The 12,160-nt window shown below is 37.0% G+C and overlaps 1 long non-coding RNA gene across 1 annotated transcript; it reads left to right on the forward strand.

The window, feature by feature from the left end:
* Positions 1–253: 253 nt before the first annotated feature.
* LOC132862388 (uncharacterized) lies at positions 254–11,548 on the forward strand. Its single transcript, XR_009650024.1, has 3 exons — positions 254–759; positions 7,497–7,559; positions 11,011–11,548. It is a non-coding gene; the product is annotated as an uncharacterized LOC132862388 (long non-coding RNA).
* The last annotated feature ends 612 nt before the right edge of the window (positions 11,549–12,160 follow it).

The raw sequence follows: 12,160 nt of genomic DNA on the forward strand, positions 1-12,160 counted from the left end.
ATAAAAGCAGAAACTAATAATAACGATAATATTATTATTATCGTTATTATTATAATAATTATTATTATCATTATTATTATTATTATTATCATCATCAGCATCATTATTATTATTATTATTATAGGACGATTTGACGATGTTAAAAGCTGTGTGTTAAATAAAAGCAATCCGAATGCTAATGTATATCGAAGATTCGTACCCTGATATTTCCCTCATAATATCGCACCCGATATTGTTTTGCTTAATTGATTGATTGTAACGTGCACTCTGCTATCGTCAGACGCGCGAGCGCTGGAATGTTTTCAATGTGGAGCGCGCGCAGCGGAGAAGAATGCTTCAGCTACTCCCACTTCGCGGACGTCCAATCGGAAGCGAGCAGCCGTTTCAAGGCGCCCCGTGAAAGCCCAACGAAAGCAAAACAATGGCAGAATAAACCGCATACTGGCGTTTTCTTATCGCTTTCTTCACTTCCGATCCATGCGGATTCACACGCTGGACGCGTTCAAGTCGTTTGCGTTGAGTATTGACATTCGGACAGAGCCCAGAGATGAGGTTGTTTATGTGTAGTAAGGGGAACTTGAAACCGACCGCCTTGCCCCATGTCCTCGCTTGTTTTCCTTCTTTCGCTCGGATTCTCCATGTTGTCTGAGCGGACTCGACTCTGGCGCAGAAATAAATACAGCACGCATTAAAACGCACAGCTGATAGATGAAGTCGGGGCCCCTCCCATATGGACCAGGAGACAAGGCGGGAAAAAACGTAAATACATAGTTATATATCAATGTATTTAATGCTTTTATCATCATTATACGGTTTTTTTTTTAATATGCATTCGTTGGTATAGTTGAATGCTGACCTGCTGAGTTTGCACGGTTGACGGATTGGAAAGTTCGGTCGTGGTGCAAGTGCAGAAGCGTCGAAAACAGGTAGGACGCGCGCGTGCATTGCGTGCAACTCGCTCGCGCGCGCGCGTGCATTGCGTGCAACTCGCTCGAAAACCCCGTGTTCTAAACCTTGGAACCGTGTGTAATGTTTATGGTATGCTTTTCGGCGATGTCGTTGCGTACGTGAGCGTGTGTGTTGGAGTGTGTGTGCGGTGACAGCTTCGTGTGACTGTAGTTTGTGTGTAACTGGGTTTGTTAGCGGAGCTGTCATGCAGCGCTCGCTCGCGCGCGCGCTCGCGCTCAGTAACTGCGAGTTGTTTACCGTCTCTTTCTCTTTCGGACAGAAACAAAACCTTCCAATCAAATCGTTTGGTAAACTAGTTTATAAACAGATATCTCACGTCGTTATAACGCGTAATCTTAATTACGATTGTTCTGCAAATTATGCATAATTAAGAGCCCTTTTTATTTGATTGGCTGTTTGTTTTTAATCGTTTTTGTAAATTGTGTGTTTTTTTTATTGCTGTGGTGTTTTTTAAGCTCTGATTATCGACTGTATTACAGACTAAACCTTTTAGGCGACGTGTTGTTTTTCCTTCTTAAGTGAAGCAAAATATTAGCCAAAAAAAGGACCTTGTTTTTGCCCACATGCTGAAAAATGTTTACACATCACGTCATTTAAAGACCTGTGCGCTTACACTAGAAAGGAAAAGAGTGCAAAAATAACTGTGCAACACACTCCAGCCGAGGCAATGCAAGGTGTCGCGGTTGAACACACACACTAACACACACACTCGCACTCTCTCACACAAAGTCTCTCTCTCTCTCTCTCTCTCTCTCTCTCTCTCTCTCTCACACACACACACACCCTCCTCCCTCCGCCTGCACAGTGTTGTTGACAATCCGGGTTTATTGCCTGTGTGAAGATATGTTCTGCCATTTTAAAACCGCGTTCTGCATTTCAACCTATTTTGGTGTTAATTACCAACAAATTTCTAGACATTTACAAAGAAACTTATCTGTAAACATAGACTCTTCCATAAGTAGCCTAGTAATCTGTGTTTCTATCAGTTGAACTTTTGTTATTCATTGACCTTTGTTTGGTGTTTTTCACGTTCTTATGTATTGTGTTGCACTGTGTTTTGTATCCATGGCTTTGTGTAGACTTTAGTTCGTGGTGAAGGAAAAAAAAAGAGCTATTTTTAAGAAAACCACGTCACAATTATTAGTTCCTCATAACTCTTAGACACTCTTCAGAAAAGTGCTACTCCCATTTCTGGTAAATATTTTTTTTAATGGAAACGTTCACACTGATACACATTAAATACACTTGAAATAAATAACATATTTGTGATGGGTTTAACGGTTCACGTGTTAATTTCTTGGTCGGTCTTGTGTTTTTCTTATGCATGTAAGAAGTTGGTGCTCCTGTGCTGTTATCATATCATTACCAGCTCAGTTACAATGAAGTTTAATCATAGACAAACTTTCAAAAGTCAGGGTTTACCGTTAGCTCCTAAAAACTAAACCGTCAACCATTTCCAGCATCATGTTAATGAAAAATCCATTGGAGAAGTAGTTTTGCAGATGTTGGAGTTCCAGGATGCTTTGCATTTTGGTTTTTTTTTTTTTGTTTGTTTTTTTAAGCTGAACTGTTTGAACTAAGTATACAGATGAGGTGTTGAAAGATGTGGACTTAAGCACCACCGCATCAACTGCTAATCAAAATGTCAATCAAAAGAAGATTGAACTAAAAAAAAAAAGTTAGAATTTCATTACAAAATAAAAAATAGGAGACCGTTAAAGATCACATGTTATTTATAAATGGTACGATGCATGCTAGGGTGGATTTTAGGGTGTCTGTGTAACTGGACCAGTCCTTGTACTTTACTGAGGAAAAAGTAGCAAACAAATGCTTTTTTGAACTACAGTTTATAGTTTATTTGTGAGCACCTATTGGTTAAAGGTTTGGCAAACACACAGAAACGAATGTGATAGGACAAAGACAAATAAGACAACAGTCTGTGGTGTATAGGCTGTGTATGCAAATCCCTTCTTGTTTTTACATAATGAAATAACTTTTTGTTTAAGAACAAATAGCTGTAAATTGAATAAGTATTAAGTACTGTAATTTCGCAGTTCATATAGTTCTACAGTACTTTGGTCGGTTTAATTTTGCACTTTAATCGAGCAAAACCAAGATAAGATGTTACTAATAGAAATGACATAATTATTTTATTATTTAGTTTTCTGCCGTAAGTTGTCCGGTTTCTGTTACTTGTACTTGCTGTCATTCTGGATTTTAGCCACTTATTAACAGGATTATTAACTGCCATTTAGGTTTTTTTTAGCTATTAAAATTGGATATTTTTCTGGAAAAAAAATAGATGTACTTTATTTTAACGTTAAGTTGCAGCAACAAAACTTTATTGATGGCACTTAAAAGTTGCGTAGTTTGATTCACTAAACTGTATCTTAAAAAGAATCGGATTCATGAAGCGAAGTGATTCGTAACAACAGTTCGACACAGTTTTAGCTGTTTTGTCATTTGGAAATTTATTTGTAATTTATCTGTTAGACAAAACGAGCGTGGAATTAAAAGAAGTGTCAGTCTAAATATTAAGCAACGACAGGGTGTGGCATAGAAAAAAAGCCTGCTAATGGGCCTTCTAATACTCACAGCTTGGGGGAGATTCTTTCCATTCTTAACCATACATTGAACCAACAGACGTAGGATTGAATTATGTATCTAAAGGCCATGTTTTAAAAAAAAACAAACAAAACGAATTGTAAGAGAAACGGAAGCGTGCGTTTCTTTGTGTTGAATTTTTCTCACTGTAGTTATCTCCCTGTGAAATTCTCTTTCACAAAATCACCCACAGGTTTTCTCAACAGAATGTCTGTAAGATGTCAGTCTGTGTCTAAAAGACTAAGGAAATTTAAAAAAAAAAAAAAAGCTTACAATTGTGAGTTAATGCGATACCCATCAAATGCAGCGTAATTGAAGCCATTCTCTGTTGTATTGTAAACGGCACTCACTAAAGAAATTTATGAAAGTAATAAGTTACACGAGAAGCCTTGAAGTCTCAGGTTACAGCATTAGGGGTTGGTAATTGCATACAGTATTTCATCTTATTATTTAATTTTCCGTGTAGATTTTTTACTGCTCTTCATGCTGAGATGCATGCAATAATAGTTTTGTTAGATTTATTGTTTTGGGGGCTTGAATGCTTTGGGAGTGTAGAAGAGCCTTAATTTCTCTTAAGCATATGCATACTGGCAATCGTTATAGAACATACAGTATGTATGCTGTTCAGCGCTGTCTTTGTGTATTGTCTTTTGTGTAATAACATGTATTGTTTGTTTTGTCTTGCACTGTTTGCACCAGGTTGCACAGATGCACTGTATGTGGCTGGGACCGACTTACTTAAGTATTTATCTCCGTCTTTGTTTTGTCTCATTTCACTGTGCCAGCTATATATGGTTGAAATGACAATAAAAACTTATTGACTTGACTTGACTTAAATTGCAGCCATGCTAATTACTAGTAATTACAATATTAATTTCAGGGATTCAGTTCCATTTAATAGAGTTTTTTACACAAGTTTTCTCAAATCTAGTTGCGGAAAAACCTTAAAAGATCCAACACCTCCCTCCTTCCCACACGTCGCTCCTAACGATTGTGCAATATTAATCCATGTGCGTGCGTCAATATCAAATCAAGCAAGATCAAGCAGCTCACTGCAATTTTGGACCGTCCTCCATTTCCCGAGTCTTTGGTGCTTCATCAATGAGCATAAAGATGGACAAATGAGCAGCGAGCGGTGACGCAGGGGGCCATTTTCCCTTCTACACAGTAGCCTACACACAGTGCTCATGTGTTACATAAGACGATTCCTATGGCTGTACAAACACCTCAACGAGCACGGCAGGCAGGGAGAGAAGGATAAACAAGGCTCCTTGTTTTTTTTTGTTGTTGTTTTTTCTAACTCATTATCTTGAATTGTATCTGAATATTACATTTTTTTTTTTTTTTTTTTTTTTTTTAAGAATAATGTGAGCAGCAGATTGCTGTGCAAACAGATTTCCCCGGAGATAGAACTGTTTGATATTCATGGCACTTTGCTGAGTCTTTTCTTTCTTTTTTTTTTTTCTCCATCCCTCTCATGTAATCCAAAAAGCATGTGCCTTGATTAAAATATTTGCAAAGGCAGATATGCCAAAGACATGCCTTAAATTCACATAAGCCATCCATAATGCATCTGAAAGTTCGCTGGTAAGGTTACTGTATGAAACATGACTCTTATTGCCGCGCCTGTGAGCTCTGGCTTTATGGCATATGCACTGCACGGGCTCGTTCCTGCCAGACTCTCCTGTGATGAAATGGCGGGAGTGTTTGTGTGAGCGTTCACGCACACACGTTTGCGTGCTGTGTGTGTGTGAGTGTGCGCTAGTGTGTGTTTTGCACTGAAGCTGCATCTGACATGTGTGGGCTTTCCCACCCTCTGTGATTATATAACATATACTAACCATAGCCAGCAACCTCATTTAAAACAGATTTTTTTTTCGAGTTTCTGCTCAGAGGGGACACTGAACACAGGGGGGACGATTTACAATGATTAAAAAGAATGAAGCTTACGTCGTGTTCCAGTCCTGGCTCTGGACAGAATGTCAATCTTTACATTTCTTTACAATTGTATTATTGGGGGGGAAAAAAAGTGAAATATCCAAGATGGTAAAGAAACACCAGCTTGAAATGGAATTTTTTTTGCTTAATTGAAGACATTTCACGGATTTTTGCAATAGCCAAGTGTTTTGAAATCCCCACTGAAATGTTGTCTTCGAAGGCTCTCGGTATACTGTAGTAATAAGTTTAGATGCCCGGGCTTGCACTCTCGCACACGTTTCATCATCTAGCCACAGATGGTGATGGGTTTAAAAAAGATTCCAGAAAAACTCGTTATTCATTTATGCCTAATGTTTTTTTTTTTGCAACTTAATTAGCAGTGAAATGACTGCAGCTCACTCACATGCAACATACAAGCTCATATTTAAGGAATAAAACACGACAGCATGTGCTGTTAAATGAAAAAATATCACTGACAACGTGGTGTGACGTGACCCAAAACAGAGTTATTTCTTGTTGATCATTTTCTGGTTACAGAATGTCCTGAAATATTTTCTTTTATTTTACTAATTACAGTAAAGCATTTTCTGTCCATGTAAACATTTGTATCTATGTTTAGCATCATGCAACGACCACAAAACAAGCTTCAATCCTATTATCACTTACATTATAGCAGCTATAAACAGTTGTTCTCTCACCAGCTTCCTTCATAAAGTTTAATAAAACTTCAATATCATCAGCAGTTACATGTATTTGATCTGGTTACCTGAAGCGTCTGTAGCTTATTAGACTTGTGAACTGAAATCAGAAATAAGAAGGTGTAAATAGTTTCTAAAATATTGTGCTTCCTTCTCTGTTTTCACATGAGTCAGGTGAACAATTGCTCAGATTCAAATTCCTGAAAACAAAACACCATTTACGGAAACCTTAACGCTTATGATGCCCTGCGGAAAACCGCACCTACCCACGATGCCCCACCTAAGGATAGCGGTCCCGCCGGCACCGTTGCACCATTTCATCACTGATCTGTTCACACGCCTTTAGGTCTTCTCCCAGTCTTCAGGTCCATCAGAAAGACAGCAAGCTGTTGCCGCAAAAAGCTTTCCAGAATTGCCCAATCACTTTCTCTCATGTATCATTAAACACAGCTGACAAAAAAAGAAAAGAATACAGCTAATTACGTTTGGTACTAATTACCATTTAATGCTTTTCCTATTAACTTTTTATAATAAATCCAAAGGGTTGGAACATTCTGGACAGTAACATCATTTGGCTATGGATTTCATCATAAGCAGCAAAGCAAATTTGTACCTTGATCTCAAATACTCACACGTTGCGTAATTAAGAACAACAGGCTTTTTGTGAAAGCACGCACTGGCTCTGTACGTCTGATTTTGTAAATAAAGTCGAACACAGAAAATAGGGCTTCTTCTTCTGGTTACTAATTTGCATGAAGATCTTATGACTCTTATTTTTTTTTTTTGCCTGATGAGCAGATCCTTTCTAATCTGCAACATTCCCCTTTGCTCGCTGAAATGAATCTAGCAGATTAATTGGACATGGGAGCACGAAGCAGACGCTTTTCGCTTATGCACATAAATCATTTAACACCATCCTAGCTAAGTCTACATGCTGCAAGTAAGTTGTGCGAAACTAGAACAAACTAATGAGTTGTATAACAAAAACCGGTCTATTTATAGTCCCGTTTACATAGGCAGCAGTGTATTCTGACTCAACCAGCATGTCAGATGCCCCCATATGTTTTGCCACATGCGAGCTTCTTGCGCTTTTCTGAAGCAGAACTAGACGTCACAAATATCAAGCTAATCGCAAATATCCTGGAGTCACTGGATATATGTGTGACTTTCATATTAATAAATCTAAATGAGTTTTAAGATATGATTAAGACGATTCTGATTACCAGATGTGTTTTGGATCAATGGCAGTTAGAAGTTCTGACCCTGAATCTTTCATCTTCTTTGTAGATCCCAATTACATGAGACCAGTCGTGAACCTGGATGAGCCGCAAGCACCGAGGTTTGCTCAAGGTATTGACTCGTCACTCAAAACCGTGTTCATACTACACTCTCACATTCATTCTAAAGAGTTGCCCTCCAGTTATTTCCCATTATCACTCAACAGCCCAGACGCAAGAGTCTAGCTGCTAGAATTAAAACTTATTCCTTCGCTAATCCACTCAGATCAAACAGGCTTCATTAAAGGCAGACAGTCAGCCAACATGTGCAGACTTCTCAGCGTGACACACTATACATCACAGGAACATGTGGAATCAACAAGAGCAACACCCAAGGTAGAGAAAGCCTTCAGAAACTTCAACTAGAAACTTCTGCTTATCTCAGTAAATTAAATAAGGTTTTCGGGAATCAGTTATTGAATCTGGAATTTAGTACAAAATAGTACAAAATGACTCGTAACTACTGGATCTGCTTACGGTTTAGAATACGAACCACAACCCAAAAAATATTCAACCTATTTAGCACACATTTAGCAATAAAACAACCAAACGTATTAAACCGTGTTGGTTGGATTTTTTTTTATCATAAATTGATATTATAAATGTTCGAAAGTATCATCATCCTCTGATACACACATATCAGATAAATCATGTTTGATAAAGAATCTCTGGGTTAATTTTACTTAGTAGCTTTAGAGTTGCACAAGCTAACATAAAGCTTAGCTTTGCACTTTGATTATTAATCATTAAGTGAATCAGTGCGTATTTCTCTCTTTCTGAGGACAGGCGGTGTTAGGAATTTATAAGAAAATGGTGGGTTTTCTGTGAGAAGACAAGCCATTTCTTTTATTTTGTTTGTTTATATATATTTCCTATTAGCACAATTGCTAATAGAAATCGAGCTTGGGGTTTTTTTCCCTCTCTGAATAACAAATGGACATCGTGCGCCCCCTAGTGTTCAAATGGCCAAATGATTTTTACTTCATGTTTTCCTGATATTCACAGCAGTGACTCTGTAATGGGCTTCAAGATAAATGACTGAACAATTTGGGATCTAAAGGGGTTAAGTTGTATTTTTTAAGTTGGGGGGAAAAAGTCCTTAACAGTTAGGTATAATGGAAAATAAAAGCAAAATGTTTTTAGTGACAGCTGACATTAAATCAAATAATTAATAAGAATAGTATAGATTAATAGAATAAAAAAAATTATGCAAATCAGTAATTGCCATTACTTGTACAACTACTTATTATTATTATTATTATTATTATTATTATTATTATTAATATATGTAGTAGCTAAGGAAAGTGCTGTAAAATCAGCTGCTATAAATTATAGGATAATAAAGTAATTCAGTCAAAGGCAAAGAAATAAAATAAATTAAAAAAAGGGGAGAGAAAACATAAGTACAAAAAAGAGCAGGTGTTCTCAGTTAAATGGCAGATCAAAATACATGTTTTGGATGTTTTTTTAAAGGAATAATATTTATTGTCTGTCTCATTTAACGCAGCAAAAGCCGTTTTTATAAATTATCCCCAATACACAAACTTTAAGAGGCAATTCAACAAGACTAAACACCGGACACTGCTGTCATTTACAGACTGTTACTCTGTGTTAATCTGCCCTTTGGGCTAGAAAGAAATCAGCCCCAGTCTCATTTATTTTTATCCTGTTTGGTGTATTTCTTACTTATGACCATTGGTGGTGCTGTTGCTCTTAGTTCCACAAAGTCCATTTGGGTATAAGACCATGTGCATACCAGATATTAAGATTGACTTTTATGTAGTTGTTTTTCCCCCATGAGTTTTTAGCCGTGCTAACCTTTTTGGTGTTTTAAATATTCCAACATTTCCTCATTTCTTAGATGAGTCATGCTAGATCTCAGTAAAGCATACAGTCTGTATAGATTTATATTTGTCACATACACAGTTTTGTACATTAAACAACTTGCAATGAAATAAAAACCTGACCACTTCTCCAAGACTGTGTATATAAATAAATATAGAAAACATAATGTGTTCGTATTTGTAAATGTATAAGATAATGTATATTGTCAAAAAAAAAAACACTCATGATTTCTGCTATTGTTTTTTTTTTTTTATTGTTTTTCTCACCGTATCCTCTTAAGCATGAGGTTTGGCTTCTGCCTGGTTCAAGTAATCCAGGATAGGTTGGTTCTCACTAGTACGGCCTATTCTTGATTACTTGTGTCATGAGGAAGCCGCTAGCAGCAGAACACGATGCTCTTCCACGCAAGCCGCCATGCTTCATAACGGATAAGAGGCGTGTTTGATCGCTTCACATTTAGCAGATTGTATATCTCTCCAGAACTAGACGAAAGGAGAAGTGAAACGTAAAGAGAAAAAAAGCCCCGAAGAAACGATGTCATTCAAGATTTCTCCGTCAGGCCATCTGTTGTGTACCAGCTTCTCATATGAATGAACACTGAGGTTTAGTGGCGTGACGTATTCCTGATCTGTATTCTTTCTTCACAACATCATAGCCTGTCCCGTCCGGCTTGCTTTGTTATTCCAAGAGTACTTTGTGTCTCAGCAGATCTGAGATGTCCTCAAGATCCCTGACCTTTCCGAAAACGTGAACTCCACGAGGAGCCTCGCCGAACCTCGTCTCGCAGGACCGGGAGGTCTGGGATATGAGCTGTTCTTGACTTGTTCCAATTCAAAATTTGTCACGTACACAATTATACACAATACGACACGTAGTGAAATGCTTTTTCACGACTGTCCTTGATATAAAAATAGCCAATTACAGTAATAAAAAAAGAAATAAAGTAAGGAATAAAAATAGACACATAGAGTAGGTACAATTCATAGAAGAAATAAACTGATGAGGCACAGATTAATAATGAAAATAATAATAATAATAATACACCAGTGTACTCCTACATACATCTAGGACATCTGTCGCACTGGATTTTGTCCGAATTTCACACCGATTTCTGCTGATTTGCACCAACTCATTTTTGAAGCAGCTCTACTGCAGCTTCTCCTCAAGTTTTGTACAAATTTCGTTCAGAATCTCTCAAAGCTGATGTGGATCATCTCTAAACAGCTGTGAGAGTTTTTTCTGAGGTTCATGTTCATGCTGCTGTTTCAGGAAGAGCACACAAAACAGGAACAAGCAGCACAAGAAGAAGATATGATAAAGAAGAAAAGAAGAAAAATAATAATGTCCAAATGTAATATTTGGTCTAGTGGCAAATTTTTTCACTATGCAGAATTCCAACACCATATAAACTCGAACCACTGCACATTCTTGCTTATAAATATGATACTATTAATGATGTTTAGGTTGCGTGCCTTTCTAAAAATATTATAATCTGAATTAAACTCATCAGGAAAGAATAAACGATACATAAAGCAATTTCCAATGTGTGTGTTACAGAATAAAATTGTTTCTGAAACCAAATGAAGCTTTTATTTAATAATTATAGGAACAGCGTTATACAACAATAACTATAAAATAACGAGCGCTCATAATTAAAGAAGTGGTTGGTCTCTGTGCAGGTTACGGTGCCATGTGGACGTTAGCGTGTGGACGATGCTGAGACGCTTCACATCATCACTTTTGTCCGAGGAGCTGCATTTGCCTGATGATACACAACCAGCATTCATTTATTTACTTTAAATAAATACATAAATAAATAGAGTTGATATTTTAATAATATGAATAATATTTGACCTAAATAATATTAAAAACATACTTAGAAAATATTTGTGCTACAGTTCTTTTATTATTGTATTTTTCTTTATATTTATTGATTTTTATTTATTTTTTTTTTCTTTCAATTTAAAATACAGATAAATTACAAATATACTAGTCTGTTACTGCCTGAAGAAATACGCCACTAACTAAAGCTATCATAAAACCGAATACTGTCTCATGTGTTGTTATAAATTATTACAATCCACATAATATAAGATTTCTTTTTTAATTAACAGTAATTCATTTGTACTCTATGGCTACTAAAGCATTTTTTTGTGTCTATTAAAGTGCCAGTTTTTTGTGTTATTTCTTTAATAAAATTTGAGTCTGCAGCAGCGATTTTTATTCAAGCGCATATACCTTCATGGGCCATGTTATTAGAAATACCTAATTGAAACAGGACCTGGTGTGGTCTTTAGCTGTTGTAGTCCATCCACCTTGAGGTTTGTTTACTAGGAGATCCCTTTGTGTTCAGCATGAATGCAAAAAAAAATGTTAATGTAGCCTTTCTGCCAGCTCCAACCAGCCTTGACCTGTATCTGCTATGGGTTTATGCATTGTGCCACTGCTACATGATTGGCTGGTTGGATATTTGCAGGAATGTTCGTGGGTATGGGTTGTTACCGAGGAGTACGGGTGGCTGATCGGTATGTTTTTACAGTTGTGTTATTTTTACATTTGGCTAATTGACACCTCATGCCACACGATTTTTAAAAAGTGCTTGTTTTTCCACACACAAACAAATAGTGTGTACATACCAGCTACACAACAGCAAGAAGTAACAAGCCTAAGTGTATCATGCACTAATACCTTTCAGCCTTAGGCAGACTTGCCTGTACTTGACTGTAGCTCAGTTAAAAATCAGCCATTACTGCTTATGTAAACACGCTGCACGTAATATTCAGAAACACAAGCCTTTTTGTGAATTGTTCGGTTTTATTTTTCCCCTAC

The sequence above is a fragment of the Tachysurus vachellii genome, chromosome 19 (genome assembly GCF_030014155.1).
Source record: "Tachysurus vachellii isolate PV-2020 chromosome 19, HZAU_Pvac_v1, whole genome shotgun sequence".
NCBI lineage: Eukaryota > Metazoa > Chordata > Actinopteri > Siluriformes > Bagridae > Tachysurus > Tachysurus vachellii.